This window comes from Aphis gossypii, chromosome 2 (genome assembly GCF_020184175.1).
Source record: "Aphis gossypii isolate Hap1 chromosome 2, ASM2018417v2, whole genome shotgun sequence".
Lineage (NCBI taxonomy): Eukaryota > Metazoa > Arthropoda > Insecta > Hemiptera > Aphididae > Aphis > Aphis gossypii.
The window spans coordinates 25,277,778-25,295,620 of NC_065531.1; the positions used below are offsets into that span (position 1 = coordinate 25,277,778).

The 17,843-nt window shown below is 27.8% G+C and overlaps 1 long non-coding RNA gene across 1 annotated transcript in view; it reads left to right on the top strand.

Moving 5' to 3' along the window:
* The window catches only part of LOC114128683 (uncharacterized), a 101,837-nt gene that overhangs the window by 13,881 nt on the left and 70,113 nt on the right, over nucleotides 1–17,843 (top strand). Inside the window, exon 2 of the long non-coding RNA XR_007604431.1 lies at nucleotides 17,218–17,277. This is a non-coding gene — a long non-coding RNA (uncharacterized LOC114128683). The remainder of the gene's footprint in view (nucleotides 1–17,217; nucleotides 17,278–17,843) is intronic.

A 17,843-nucleotide genomic window follows, 5' to 3' on the forward strand; every position in this document is an offset into this window, starting at 1 on the left:
TTTCAAAGTAAATATTTTCTGGAGTATTGTATACAGCTATGCAAGAATTATCTTATTTTTATGCTATTGTCCTGCAAAACTCATTAAACTGTAGCTTGCATATAGATAATTTATTTTTTTCTATAAATACATGGCCATTAACACAATTAAATTATTATTATTATTCACTATATTTCTAAAAAATACCCTTCTTTTTATTATTTTATACGCTTTGTTTTACCAAATATAATTCCTACTTCGTTTCATATAAAAGTTTATCTATAAAATATAAATGTTTAGGTGTGAAAATATATTATAATTAAAAAACAAAAATATTAAGCCACTCGTGTTGTCACGCATAAACTCATATTAGTATACACTATACGCACATAGACATGCCATGTCTCATAATGTTATATTATTCTCTTCTGACTTCTTCAATAATATTTGCTTTAAAATTAATTTGTTTTAGTTTATAATTTATAATTATTGTAATAGTTAAAAATAAGGGTTCAGTATATTATAAAATTAAATAGGAAACATCTGATGTCTGATTTTTATTATTATTATAAATTTCTAATATTATAATATTTATATTGTGTGAATCATGTTTTGTTTATTTTTAAATAAATTAAAAGTTATTATTTATTTAAAATACATTATTATTTGTTTTTTAACATAAAAAACAATAATAATAATGGTACATATTAATATTATGTCGTTTAATATAATAAATTGTATTGCTATGTATATATAATTTAATTGAAAACATTAATTAATTAAAAAAAATTACCTAGTAAATTAACCTATTAAATAATAGTATATAAATATATACTATTTTATACAAATATAACTATATAAAAATATCTATGTGAAAATATAGGTTTAAAATTAATAGAATAATATATAATATTATGTATGAATTTCAATTTTGACGTAATATTAAACATTGATAAATGTACAAATTAGAGTAGGTACGGAATTTTAAATATGGCTTGCATACATATACCTATAAAATACTAATTAGACTTACATTAGTCTGGTGTATACGATGAACACAACATATATCTTTATTAATTTGAACATTAGTGTCATAATGATTTTTTCTAGCATAATTCATAACAAATAATGATTTTTAAACTATTTCAATAGACTATAAAAAGGGTGGCGCAGCTAGTTGTATCCCGCGGTAAAAAAAATACACACGAATTGAGGCCCAAATTTTAATAATTAAACATTTTGATGTACGCAATTATGTAGATTAGGTTATTTTTCTCATTATACATGGTTTTCATTTCATTAGCTATTAGAAAAAAGTATAACACAATGAAAATTAGAATTGAAATCCTAATAAGTAATAATTTAGCCTTAGTATATTATTCTATTTATTTATTTTTGGATAGTATTTTAAAGTAATTTAAAATTTAAATATTATGAAATGTGAATAAAAAGATAATTATTGCAATAGGTATGCGATATTTAGAACTTTTGACTTACATTATTTGACTATTAATTTTTTAAACTACTTCAAATATAAATAGTTTTTTTTACAACAAAACATCAGTATAAACAGTTATTTATATTTTTATATGTTATCTTATTAATAGTCTTACAGAAAAAAACCACTATACTTTTGTTTTATTGTTGTCCCTATATCATACTTTTTATTCACAAATGTAAATGTATTATTTATTTTAAAAATAAAGAACTGCTATTGCAGGACCCAAAATGTGGCAAGATAGAATAAGAAATAGATTATTTTTTAAATTTTATTAATAAGGGTTCATGACGTAATTAAATTGATTAAGACAAATATTTTTACGTGAAATAATTAATTATATTTTAAATTGTAATGATAAGTTCAAAAATACTCAGGCGATATTATATTTATGGAGAGCTTTACAATCTAAAGTTGCATAAAATACATACATCAAATTCATCAATTATCATAGACATGTATTTAATCGGTTGTTATGTTTTATATACAAAATATACAATATTCTTTTTCAATCAATTTTCTGTCGATTTGCTTTGGTGTTAAAATCATAAAATTGTATCTCGTGAAATGTTGTCAATGATCGAGAATCGTGCGAAATTAATTAAATGCAAAACAGTGAGGCACAACCAAGCACGAATATTCGTGGTCAACGCTCGGGGTAGTGGATGTATATGTATATTTTAACAATAATACGTTTTGCGGTAATAAAAACTGGTTTACACCACACGGTGGCGGCGGTGGTAGAATTATGCCCGAAGATTTTTGAAATCAGTTTTTCTGAACTGACCGCAAGTGGGCGTAAGACATAGTTAGTTTTCTCATGAGTTTCATTCATAAAAATATGAAACAAAATCACGTACCACACGAAACCCCATTCACAGAATGGAAAAATATATGTATAATGTATAGTGTAATATATAGAGTAATTCCTTTAATATCTATGAACACGTACGTGGTATATACAACATATTATACATATTTTATAATGCACGCGACTATTACAAATGTGCGGAGATGGAAACGTGTTGTATAACGTTGTTTTGATACCACGATGATTATAATAATATTGTTATTATATACGCCTCCGACTTACCACTAGAACGTCGTTGGCGCATTTCAATATTTTCATTTCTATTTTTTTCTTCGACCAAATGGGTATTAAAGGTTTGAATCATTTCACAACGGTAAAAACGTTTCGTAACAACAATAATATATAGTTTAGAACGATGGATCAAAATAATTCTACATTTTTATTTTTCTCTTACCCATTATAATAATATATTACAATATTTTATATTACCAATGTAATTTATAAGTAGTATAGCAAACAACTAAATTCACTTGTGATTATTTCATATAATATACGTGACGGATTAATTATATATTTTATTTTTTTACTCGAACCTAGTTCTATATAATATACATACCTACGGATCTCGACAGATTAAAAAAAAAAGACATCATGATTCGTACGATGTTAGGACAGCTTTGTGTATATACTGTACACAATAATATATCAGACGTTAGTGCACTGTTACATTACACACAAACCTGAAGGGGCAACGTACACAACTGTTTTTACTCGATATCGTCTTGTTTATGTGTGTGTATGATACTATGATGGTTAAAAAAATTTGTAAAGCCGTCAGATTCGACTTTATGTATTATATTATATACTCTTGACAATCAGACAAACAATACGATCCGAATGATTTGAACATTTCGCGCTAGAAAACCGTTCTGCATCAAAGCCGAAATCGGTCTCGTGTGAACATACATACAATAATAATAATATAATATATCTATAGTGGGTGGCTGAATACGCGCGTGTGTATGTGTATATGTGTGTGAAAACGTCCCAGATATGTGTGTAATGCAATAACAATTTCGGTATGTTTTCCAATATACGTATATCATGTGAATCTTTTTCGGTATGTGAGGAAAATATTAAAAGAAAAAAATACCACAACACAACGCGAGAAGTAAATAATAAAAGGAGAAGAAAAAAATTACGTTCCAATATAGATACACATTATGGTCGAATGTGTGTGTGTGTGAACTGTATATATGACGTGAAGGTAAACGTATACCGAACAAAATTGTAAAAAAATCAACCGCATACAAATAACAATGCCGTAGTCTTGCTGTGTGTGAGTGTGTTTGTATATATACATTACAGCGGGGGAGCGAAAACACGCGATTATAATGTTGTTAAAAGTCCATATAATCTATACATATATGATATATATATATATACTGATAATATTATAATGTAATATACCTAATAATAATATCGTATAGTATTGTGTCGTGTGACGAACCCGCGTAACCTTGCATTCTTCTTATAGGTATCGGATCGACTAAATTCACGCTGAACAACGCGCGCGCGTTTCGCGGACTTATACAACTCAGGTGCAGCGCACTCGCTATATAGACTAGGTAGTAGATATACATATATTATAATAATATTAGTATTGTTGTAATCGTAGTTAGTAGGTAGTGATATAATACGTGTTGATCCCAGTAGTTTTATCCGGGGAATAACGACAATATTATTATCATTGTCTTTTGCCTTGTACTATAATAGTATAATATACTATATTTTATATTTATCAGTTATCACTGTATATATATACATAATACAGCATACACTTATTTAGGCGTATTTAATTATATAGGATTGTGTATGGGTAATATAACATATTTTGTGTAGACTAACTCGCGTCTTGGAAAAACAGTTCTTGTGGATGACTGACATAACGAAAACAAAATTATATTATTGCATTCTACACTGAATAAAAAAATCTCAATCCCGACAAAGAACGTACGACGTTTATATTATTATTTTATTACTAGCTATATTGTTATCATGATTCGCATACAACATAACTATCGTCTATCGGGGATTAAACCATAAATACTTGTATAAGATTTTCACGCTACGTGCTGAATACTTACGTTATTACTTATTATTATTATAATAATATTATTTCGCTCTATGTGTATACCTACAGTACAAATTGTTATATTCGATTGATGACATTCGAGGACTATTATTTTAATTTAATTTATGTTTCATAAGAAATAATTGGCAATATTAGTATGTTTAAAATATACGTGAATATATTATGGTTTTACAATAAAATTGTTAGAATGTAATACCTATTATGACTATTAGCCATTAGGTATGTTATAAATATATATATATATAGTATATTATATTATATGAACGTATTCATTGGTATCGTAGGACGATGTCCAAATAATAAAACTCAAAATATCTTTATGTTTAGTTAATACTATTATTGATCTATTGAGCAATGTTGTGTTTTTAAACTTACCTGGTCATATGGGTTTAAATACAATATTATTATACAATGGGATCGTAAGCTTCTCAATGGTATTTGTTAATTTAAATAATGATGAAAAATTAATATTAATATTATATCAAATTTGGTAAAGTCTTATATTGTTTTACTTATTTTTGCGTATAGACATATTATTTATAGTTGTGATTGTTTAAACCGTGTTCTTTAATTTGACTGCGATTGGTGTATAGTCGAGAATCGTATTATGAGAGTGCAGTGTTTTGGAATTAAATAATTTGAACGACATTGTTAAATGATTTGAATAATGTATGTGTAATTAAGCGTAGAAAATAACACCTTTATTCTACTGTATAACATTGTTTATACAAAAGATACGTAGCGATCAAAAACTGATAATTTAGTTAGGTATTAATATATTTTATAGTACATTACTAAGCTATAAAATGCGTTTATTATAACACGCATATACATGTATTTGATTATACGTGTAAACTGAATAATATTATACTTAATAAAATTCTATATAGTATTACTGTGTATTGAAAACAAATTATAACATTTGCTTTTTTTTTTAATTTTATCAAAAAGGAACGATTCGTTCTAATAATCCATTATAAAATAACATTTGTTTGTTTCATACATTTCACAATTATATCGCGTATATACCTATAATACTCATAATATAAAACAGAAATACATAACCGAGAATAGATAATAAAATAATTTAAATACTATTCAGAGTCAAGACCTTGTATTATTTTACTGAAATAGCATAACTATAAATTCAATATTTTTTATATTCATTAATTAAATAATTCAACTCAAATGCTTTATAGTTTGTTTAGTTATCTTATACAATTTATTTTTCTAATGAAACATTTATTTACAATAAAATCTTGTTGAAAAATACAAATTAAAAGTATAATACACTTTAATCTTACCATAAAAAACAAAGTAAACAAGTTGGTATTTATTTATCAGCTCATCGACTATTTTCATCTTACCACGGGTAACAAACTGCTAGACAATTGATCGGGCGTTTTGATATGTTTTATCACATTATTTACAATTTGACATAAAAAGTGTATATTTGGTCATTTTCTATGGGCGCATTATTCTCGTAGTTCTTTATTATTACAAACTATTCCTGTTATTAGGAAAACCTGTTTTTTTTATACAAACGTATTATATACAAAGTCCTAGATATAACCGACGAAGAAGACTTGTTTTTTTTTCAAATAGTAGTATAAATTAATTTATTTTATTTTTCCATTATAAATCATTTTGTTTTATCAACTCCTACTGAAGTGAACAAAAAATGGTACCACAAGTTGGCACCCTCGTAATCATTAATATTAACAGTGAGTTTACATAATTGGAATACTTATTAGGTATTTTGCCATAATTCTCGTTAACAGTGTATTTAATGGTATACAGCCGTATTAACATAAGAAATATTAAATTATGTGTGTATGTCTTACAATATGTTATTTTTTATTTTTTGTAACTAATCACTTTTTGATAAAAATGTGTTTACTGAACATTTCATATTTATTTTTATTGGTTTGATATATAATGTAAAGCAAACAGATCGATAATATAACATTTATTACAAATAATGTTTGAAATATTCTAATAGTTTCCAAAGAAATTGTACCCGATTTGAGTTGCTAAATGGAAAATTTTTATATGGGCACGTTTTATTTTGTGGTAAATTAAATATCAATATAATTTATTATTTACTTTTTTTGATCATTCATAAACTCAAAACAATTTGTAATGTTTTAAAATAGTAAAATAAATTGTTTACGTCTTCATAAACGTTGATATAATCATATAATATTATAATAATAATATAATATAATAAAATCATATATATATTATTATTCACATAACCAAAGGATTGATTCACTAATATTATACTAATTTTTATTAGTCATAAGTCATTACAAAACTTCTCTTATTAAGTATGTATATTTTTAATAATTTTCATGGAATTATCTTTTTCAGTATTTTTTTTTTAAATTTCATCAGTTAATATTCGTTAGTCAATTGTTTTTAATTCATAAGTAGCTTGTCATTTTTATTTCTATATATTTTTAACTCCGTTTTCATGTTATTTTTTGAGGTATTATTAAATAATGTATGTTTACAAAGTACATAGGTACCTACTACCTATACAATTTTATCTGTTATCATTATAATATGATGGTATACTGTATATATTTTAAATTGTTTTACACGTTGATAACATTCATCAATTTTAGATTATTTTTAAAATGTAACAAATTACGTTATTCTAGTTGTAGTCAAATGCCAAGATTTGAAATCTTAATACGTAGGCTATAAGTGCCTGCTACTTATGTCATATTTATTACATCTTTATATTTAATATATAATAAATCTGGTATATTATAATCTTTATAATTGTGATAAGTACTGGTTAAGTATACCTTTTATACGTATATTTTATTATTGTGAATATTTTAAAGAACATCTTAGATGTAACTATCCGTGTAAATACGATATTAAACTTCTTATAATCGTTTTACGAATGCTATGATTTATCACGGGTTTCAAATGTATGATAATAGATACTAAATATTATTATAATATACAATATACACTATAGGCTCACTCTGTAGAGGTGAGTGATTAGCGATATTCTGTCCATGATCTTTTTTTTTATTAGAGAATGATAATATGGAAGATTAATAATATCCCGGTATTATTATAAAAAAAAAAAAATAATAATAATAATATATTATATTTTCTGATTTTTTTTTTTTTTTGCTGTATAACAATTGTAAAGATTACTTAGGTAATATTAAATTTTAAATTGCCATCACTTGTTTCTGTTAATGTTTTTTATTTCACATTTCGACTAGTTAAATTATGTTTGAAACAATATTTATAATTAATAGCGTTTTGTATAGCAATAGTTTATATTATATATAATATATTTATGTACCTACTATCACTGTGCACATATGTGTGTTAACAGTTAACGCTCAGCGGGTATTTTTCCACAATTAATAAATCGTTCTATCGTTTTTTTTTTTAAATAAAAAACAACTTTAAATATGTATTTTATCATACTTGCTTGTTGTATACACTTTCTCATAATACAAATACTTGATATTACGGCGGCATTGAATTGTGCCAGTAGCCTGTATATACCTATATAATGCTTATACGACCCCGTGATCGTAATAAACATAAGTTTATCAGCTTAAATAACAGAAAATCATATCAAATTAATTGAAAATTACTAGATTACGGTCGATAGCATTGGGAGCGACGATTGAATTATGTCGTTTGCAATAACATATAATAGGTCAGTGTATTATATTTATGAGCGTTTTTAGATACACATTGCAAAATTTACGATCCCACGCCGGTGTACTTACACAGAGGTCTATACATACGTTTGCATATTACATAAATACATGTAACTATATGTACAATATAATATTAATATGAATACCTATAATATGCCTATGTTATGTATGTAAAATATACTTTTAGAGGTTCCTATTATATTATTATAATATACGTATGTAATGCGTTCTGGCATAATTCAGTAAGTCGCGTGGTGATATTATAGTCCGACCACATACAGACTTGTGCGTTGTAATTTAAATACGTAAAATGTGTACCGCTCCTGTAGTATATTATAATTGTTACTATATACACGCGTGTACCTATACTGTATAATATTAGGTAAGAACGCTGTATCTACCTGTACAAACGCGTCAGGTGTAATATATTTCAAGACTTCAAGTAGCCTCGATACGTCTCTGATATTTTTTTAATGCGGCTCTAAAAATAAAATACGAACCACGATGTAATGCAAATGATATTGTTTTTCTCTTAAATTGATACTGTTTTATTCAAATGATTCTCTTGTACACATAAACGCCTTTCGCGACCGCGATCTATTCAACTCGCGTGTGCCTGGAGGTGTACATTTATAATCTCGTACTTAAATGTTATTTACGACTTACGGCACCGATTTCAATAATTCCCCCCCCCCCCCCGCTGTAAAAACATTAATATTATAATATGATTATAATGAATATGATTATAGTGTTATAATATATTTTTCGCTGGTATGTATTTTCTAATTAGGACACACAGTGTTATGTGTACTTATAGCGTATTTGACTATTTCGTTTTAATTATATAAATAATGGAATAATTGGTTTTTGCATTCAACTCGGAAACCATTCTTTAAAGTGATTATGTACTTTAAATTATGTTATGATTAATACTTTATCGTATAATTTTTAAAATATATAATGTCTGTATAGCTATCTAAAAATACTCAATATAAATCGCGTAGGTATACTTATTTAATAATAAATTATATGAGATAACCACAGGTTTTAACTTTCATATTTTACTGGATTTATTTCAACAATATTAAATAATTAAGTTTTTTTTATATTTATATAAGATACTTCTATTTTAAGTAATTTTATTTGGAACCGTTTTTTAAAAAAAATTACTAAGTATATATTATTTGAAAATGAAGCTCATAAAGTCATAACCCAACATCATATACATTTAAATAATGAAAGTAACTACTTCATAAATTGTAATAAAATAAAATAATTTTTTTAACACATAAGATAATCAATGACTTATTATTTTAATTAAGTAGATACTTTATTTGTGATAACATTTAAAACGTATTCCTACTATCCATACGTAATCTACGCTCATCAACAACACAAAATTATATCGATAAATAAGTATTAATATTTTTGAGAAGATTTTCAGAAGAAAATTATTGTATACATTTGGTTGAAATTTTAAAATTAGTTTATTTTATTTGTATTTCATATCACTGATTGTAGTATGTTAAATTATAGGATCATTATAATAGATAGCAATTTTGTTATAGCTGTTAAAATTTTTTTTTTTTTAATTAAATATTTCACATCACGGAAGTTTGTCAAATATTTCATTGTAGTATTTTCTTACTTATGATTGGTTTTAATTATTTTCAAAATTATTTTTTTTAACTAGATAAAACGTATACGTCTTGACTGACTAAATTTGTTGTCAGTGAATAATACAGTTTTACATTTAATTCTGTTTAAGAATATAATATAGGTAGGTAATGGAAATTAATAATTCATGACATTTATTGTCTTTGTTCCAAATAAACAGTAAGTTTAAAGTGTGTTTAGTAAAACAATCGGGAAAAAACTTTTGATTTATTTTATGCATTAAAATACGTTTAAACATAATAGTCGATAAATACGGTCATTTGATATTTGCTAAAGTTTCCAAAAACGAGTTTTAAAAAAGTAATTTGTTAATTTGTAATGGGTGGTGTGTGGAGAGGTGAACGCGTTGAGACAACGTATTTAAAATAAAAAAAAAAAAGTAATATAATGACGTTGCTACCATTATTATACCAACGGAATACGCGTCTTACGAAAAAGTCGAGAATTTATACAAAAGTGCGCCGATGTTTCGACTTATGACTATAATAATAATGACGGGTGAACGTATAAATAAACATATTATTTTATATATATTATGTGTACCTACTTATATTATATTATACGGTTAACGTCGAAAACGGTGCGTGCGGATGAGACGACGGCACATAAACAGTACGGGCCTGAAGCTCTCTATATACACACGGTTTATAGCGCGAAACCAGTTTCCCGTAAATATCACGATTACCATCATGTCGAAGTCGTCGTCTTCTTTTTTAAATCTTACACACACACACACACACACACACACACATACACACACACACTAGCGCACGCGTTCTCAAAGCCGTCTCCGTGGTCATATCGTCACACGCATTATAGCTCTGAAGTCCAGTTCGGTCGACGGAGGCAGTGGCGTCCCCCACAATAACCCGATCGTGGACCTCATCGTATATGTGTGTGTGTGTGAGTGTGTGTCGTCTCCACCGCCGCGTGCGATTTCTCTCATCTTATTGACCTTTACCCCTCCTGCCACCGCCCTCGCAACACCCCCCAGTCGGCCACTATTACTACATTTCTACCGGTGCGTCCAATGACATACCGACGCAGTCGTCTTCGCAACATTCGTTCGTTTTATACACCCAAAAATATATTATACACATTACACATTATACGCACACACACTCACACACATCTTCAGGAGCATTACGAGAATCGAAATTTTTATTTTAAAACATATTTTATGCACACGTAACAGAAAAAAAACGGGAAGAAACCGGACTCGCGGGCATGTTCGATATTTTAATTGGGCTGGTTTAACTCTCCTGAGTTTACCGTTTTCCACGCGATAAACCTGCTGATTATGTCCTTCGTTCCGCGCCGCCCCCTCAGCGTGCAAAGCTGCTCTCCACCTCCACCCCATATTATTCAGACATTATATTACATTAATATGTACAATATACATCTACGTATATTATAAAGGCACGTGTTTATATGTATAATATGTACCGCGAGTCGCACTTTTCGTTTTCCTTTGGGTGGTCCCGCACGTATAGTTTATTACGTTTTTTTCTACGTCACATTTATCATATGCAGCTAGTTGATTCACGCAGATCTCGTGATGGGGGCAACAGCCGTCATGTAGGCTGCATCGAAACAGAGACGATGATGATAATAATAATATTAGATTATATTATTGTAGTGGTGGTCTACAGAATATACACATGTGCGAAACATCCTCGGCGTTGATGATGATTACTTATGGTTGTATAATAGAGTATATACTTGTATATATATATATTATACCATATAGCACAACGACGACGATTGAATTTTTTTAATTTATATTAAATTATACTTTGTATAGTGTACGCAAACATTACTATTCGAGAAATCATTATTCGCCGTATGCGAAAACAATTTAAAGTTGGTTTTCATATTTTTTTATATTCTGTTACTTTTGTTATTAACACCACGTGTATTGATACATATATAGTATAGCGCACTCGCGTTTCGTCTTTATAAAAAAAAAAATAAAAATAAAACATATAGCCCAATGATTGTAATCAACTGCGGGCGAACAGTTTCGTTGACGCGTCTTTGCATTATGAACATCAGTAAGTTTATAATATATAAATTTATACACACATATATATTATATATGTACGCCCGTCGCACGAGTGATTTATTATATTATGTATGATATATCATATTGTTTGGTCGGCGACCGCCGCCGGCGATCCGTTTTTCTCTCTTAGTGTCGCGACCTTTGTACTTTTAAAATATAATAATTTTCGACAAATTACTTTTTCATACCTGTGTATAATACCTACATGACTTACATACCTGACCAGTACTTGAGTACTCGTCGAGAACTATCACTATAAAACCTACTGCACTTCCTGCAAAGCGCAATACAATAATTTGGGGTGATTGTATTGTACATTCTGTGAATTAGATTTCTTTGCACAAGTTAAAACTAGTTTTTTCTTTATATTTTTGCTACTAAAAAACATTTGTATGTTAGTTTTAATAAGCAAATACTAATCTAAAATTTTGTTAAATTTATAAAACGAAAAAAAATTTTAAAATCTAATAACAATTTAGTAATATTAGTTTTTATAGTAATTACTTTAATCTATTCATTATTGTAAAAGCTGATGGGCGAGAACACAATTCATTTATATACGTGTACTTAAACGTGTATAATTCTATTGTGTTATTCAATTAAAAAATCGCCAAATAAACCCAGTGAAATGAGAAATATTTTATGGTGAAATAATACGCGTAGGTCGTGGTACCTACTTACCCATATAATAATATTTAATATACGTGTTATTCATTTTGTCTACGATGTGTCTTTCCGCGATACTGGATGAGGATGCGTGCAATGCACGTTCACGTAGTCTTAAAAAAATAACGACATCGATTTGGCCAATGGCAGATTTTCATCAATGATTTTTAGCCGCCACCGCATCGTGTAAAACATAAATAAACTAAGCTCTGAGTATATAAACACCATACGCAGTACGCACATATTATACAGGATGATTCACCACAGTTGCTCACTCCGATTTTTTACGTTAAATTTATTAAAATTCTGAGTTCTAAAATTTTTAAATATACTCAAAGATGTTTTTTTCAAATAATTGAGATTGTTCATACTATTTATGGAATGTTCTGTGGTTTTAAAAATTTTCGTTTTTTTCGTTTTGAGAACCCCTTTTTTTGCTGTAAATTATTTTGTTGATAATTCTTTTGAAAATCTTAATGTACTTAAATTTAAAATCCAAACAAGTGGTTTCTCAGTTAGTGAAATTTTTATAGTAATAGGACCTTAAAAAACGTTTTACATAATTATAAAATATGTGTAAATGTAATGATAAATGAAAAAAAATAATTAACAGATAAATATATATTTCTAACGTTTTTAGCCATAATATAGTCTCCTACCTTCCGAACCTTCCGATTCCATACTTTTTGTTACACATAATTGAATGACTCAAAAACTACTCGTTCAAATATGATTTTGATACGTCAATATTTTTAGAAAAAATATTTGCAAAATTATCTACAATATATTATTTGAAAAACAGAAGTTTATTGTATTTGCTCAAAGCACATCTTAAGTACTTTAAGAAAATGGTATGAAAAAATCTACTTATATTTAAAAATTCAATTCTAATAACCAGATTTTAAATAACTGTACTACATCGAAGAAAAAGGATTAGTATGCTTTGCGAATCACCCTGTATATATATATACATACATGCATGCATATATATAGGTACTCTGCAGAGGCGGAGGACCGTAGCCAAATCGGCTGCGATTTTTACACGCTAAACGATAGTTCGTGTGATGCGTTGTTTTTTTTTTTAAATTCCGCGACGGAAAAAAAATTCCGTGTGTCGCGCAACCGCCACCGCACTCCAGCGCCGCGCCGTCCCAACGAGATGGTCTGCCACAGCGTTATGTAGTCGTGCGCGATGCGTCTTATATAATTGCTATTTTTTTTTTCACTCGCTCTGATCTAAAAACGGCCCAACAGGCAACCATTTAAATTGGATCGCGTTCGGGTTCTATTCTTTTTTTTTCGTTCATCTCCGAACACCGATACATGTCGCGAAATAAAGAGAACGATCTAATTATTTAAAGACGATTTCCTCCCTTCCTCCAACCAGCTTTACCACTACCCCACGACAGCTCGTCGCCGACGCCACGCCGCGACGACCGAAAATAGATGCGTTATGTACGCGCGACCGGATTCGCCACCCGATGATCGAACGGTTCTAATTTCAATCGTTCGCGGCGGTGGCGACGCGCGCGCACACACGTACACCATACTGTGAAGTCAAATTCTCAATGCGAATAAATCGAATGCCATTATTTTTGACCCGATCGACGACGAACGTCTCGTGCACAATAATAAGGTGACTGTATACTTAATGTATACACTAATACTTGCATTGAGAGAGGTGAAGCGGGGGGGGGGAGTATCCCTTCATTTTTAAAAATATTTTAGCTTACCCTTTCTAATTATATTTTAATCAATGTATCAGTTATTTAAACCTTCGGATATACGCACAGATGACACTTTAACGGACTTCTCTATCTCTCTTCTACTTTTTTTTTAAATTTAAACTCTGCGTGTTTAATCATACAACGCATCAGCTATGCATAGCCATTAACCATGGTTTAACAAATTTATCAATGTGTAATAGTATACAATTCATACTATAGGTATATTCTCAAATGTTAAGACCGTATTTAGACCGCATATGAAAAAACATCAAAATACCTGAGTATATACTCATTCCTATAAATTATTGCAATGTTATAATTGTCCATACGGCCATAAGTCGATATATTTTCGACATGTGGTGATTGTTGTCATGTTGATGAATTTATCTTTATAAAGTAATATTGGTAATTTTCAAAATTGCGTGGTTTAGGTAGCACATATGCTTTTGGTGCATTTAGAAATTAATTTACAATATTAGAAAGAATTAATTTGTATAATTTTATACTTGTTTGTAAATATTTTGATTTTATTTATACCACGGATTTGCATACAATAATATTGATTCTTTTTACTTTAATATTTAAACAATAATTTATAAACTTCAACATCATGTTTTCTCAATAATCAAAAAATTATTAAACTGTACATTTTTGTATTCATTTATTTATTAAACAATAATTATTATTGAGTTAAAATCATAATTTAACAAAATGATTTACTAAGACAATTATTATTGTACATTGAAATAACACTTCAACTATAGGTATAACATTATTACATAGAATAAAACTATAAGATACATGGATTAACTTACATCATAATATAATCTTTAAAATGTCTTGTCAGACCAACATTATACATTTTTAAGAATCTCTCTATTTATTACTCTTCAAAATGTATTATTATTTTATTTTACATTATTTCAAATATTATGTTAGCTTAGTGTAAACTCTACATACTTGTCATTTGTTTCTACAAGATCTACAGGAGTAGAATTTAAATTTTAAATATATATTTTATTTCGAATTCATTCAAATATTATATTGAATGTACGGATATCGATTTCTTAAATGTTATAATATAACTTATGTTTGTTTGATTTTCATCATTTTCAAATGACAGTAGATACCTATAAATATTACATAGAAACAATTTTTAAGTTAAATACATCCATTGATACACGTCAATTTTTACTTACACACATTATACATTAAGTCTGTAATTTATTACCCATACGGGTTACAACACATTTATAGGAATATATTTAAAAATATAATATTCAAAATTTTGGTTTTATCAAAAGGTTAAAACGTTTTTTAAGAGTCTACATTAAATTATAGTTTATTATATTTTTTCCCCATTTTATGTAGTGATTTCTTAAGCAGTAACATAAATACTGATACTTATTTTTATGAATCATGTGTTCAATACAAAAAGTTTTTTATTGCTGTGATCTTATAAATTATGTTTTTAATAGGTATAATTCGATTTGTGTTCATACGAAATAATTCTTATATATATGCTCAAAAAGTAAAAAAAAAAAAAACTTACAGATTAATTATATTTTGCTATCAATTACAATACATTATACACCTTTATCGCTGCTCTGAGAAATTAAATAAATCTTTCATTCATCTATTCTACTAGTGTATGGATGATTAACATGAAGAGAGATATTTGCGAGATAATATACATTTTATTTTCTAATATACTGCGTTTGACTAGTTTATGCATAAAAAAATTCCCAAGAAAAACCATTACTTTTAAATAGTTTTAATGCTTATTTAATATTATATTTATTAGATACGTATAACAATATATAAAGCTTAATAAACACACGTTAAATTTAAAACAGCTAAATAAATTAAAATATAAATAGCGTCTCTGACAAAAAAAAAAATTCTTACAAATTGTACACTTACGTAATAATATTCATTGTGTTACATCATTGGACTGTCTAATAATAATAATAATAATAATATAGAAGATTGGTTTATTTTCATACGAAAGCTTTGCTATGTGTGTATAGTGTACACCCGACGCTTTGTAATATCGGTATACACTCGCGGTACAGGTACCTACAATATACGCATTCCTCTCGCACCGCGTGTCTGATGACTATCCGTTCACAAAGGAATGTCATCCAATGTCCGTGTTATATATACACATTATACACACATATTATATATTTAAACACGATGGCGCCTTTCGAAAATAAATCACCGAGTTAATGGGGTTTCAAGCTCCTCGTTTACCGCTTGCCCAAGCACCGCGCAAGATCACGGGTGCGATGTTCGCTATTGTTCGGAACGAAAAACTAATTCAATAAACATTTGAATTTTATTTTATAATAAATTATAAAACTATAGATTCTTTAATTGTTACTAAATCAAAGATTAGTATATACTTCTTGCACTCCTGATAACCTGTACTATCAATAATAGTGAATTACGTCCCAAAAAAAAAAGTGTCCTGGGGTCTTAGTTTTTGATATTATAAATAATATTCATACTATTGACTATTGCATTATATTACTTTGTCGCACGTTTAAATAAAGACAGATTGCTTTTGGATTTAATATAATTAATATAAGTCGATATTAATATATTATATTTCATAATTAGTTTTATAATTTTTACAATGAAATAAAATATTTATAACACTAAAATGTTAAATGAGGTAGTATCTACCTCATTTAACATTTTAGTAAAATTTGGACATTTATTATCCTGTAATTTTAGGTTTTATAGTATTGAATGGGTTCACGTTTTAAAGTAAAAAATTCAATAAATAGATACTACTACAATTAATGAATGAACTATTACAAACGTACGTTTTCCTGCCTCTCCCTATTTGCAAAATATTTCATTTTTTGTATGCGAATTATTTTTCGTGTGACTAATTGAACGATTTGCACGTTTTTAAATTTTGCAGAAAAACAAAAAATTAAAACGGAGGGAGAAACGTTTCCCCAACCCAGTCAAACATAAATATGTAAGTATCAAAATATATTCATGTGCTAATAATTAGGACTTCATTATTAAGAATTTGTACGACCAAGCCCGAAATTTGTACTCCCTAGTCCTACAAATTCGTTTTCCGTTTTTGCGCATTTTTCTCAGTCATTCACCAAAATGAAATAATGTGATTTTTAAGCTATTTCCTATAAAAATAACTAGTAAGTTATTAGTACGAATTTACTATTGTGAGAAGTTGAACTCTTACCACGACCAATTTATTTAAAAATTATATACTTATTTTGAAATTAATTTATAAATATATATTATTTTTTTATTGACTTTATAGTCGTTTTGTACGTGCCTACCTCTCCATATAGAAATACTGAAATCTATTATAGATTTTATTAATACTAGATATAAAACTCTAATTTTCTCAAGTCCCAAGATATTTATTAGATTTTTAAAAGCGTTCATCACTTTTCTCAGTTTACTGAGTCAACTTACTGTGATTGAATTAATAAGATCAATTTTATTATTTCATCGTTTTGATTTAAATATTTGTAAATCTTAAACATAGTTCGAAATATGAAATTGATAAAA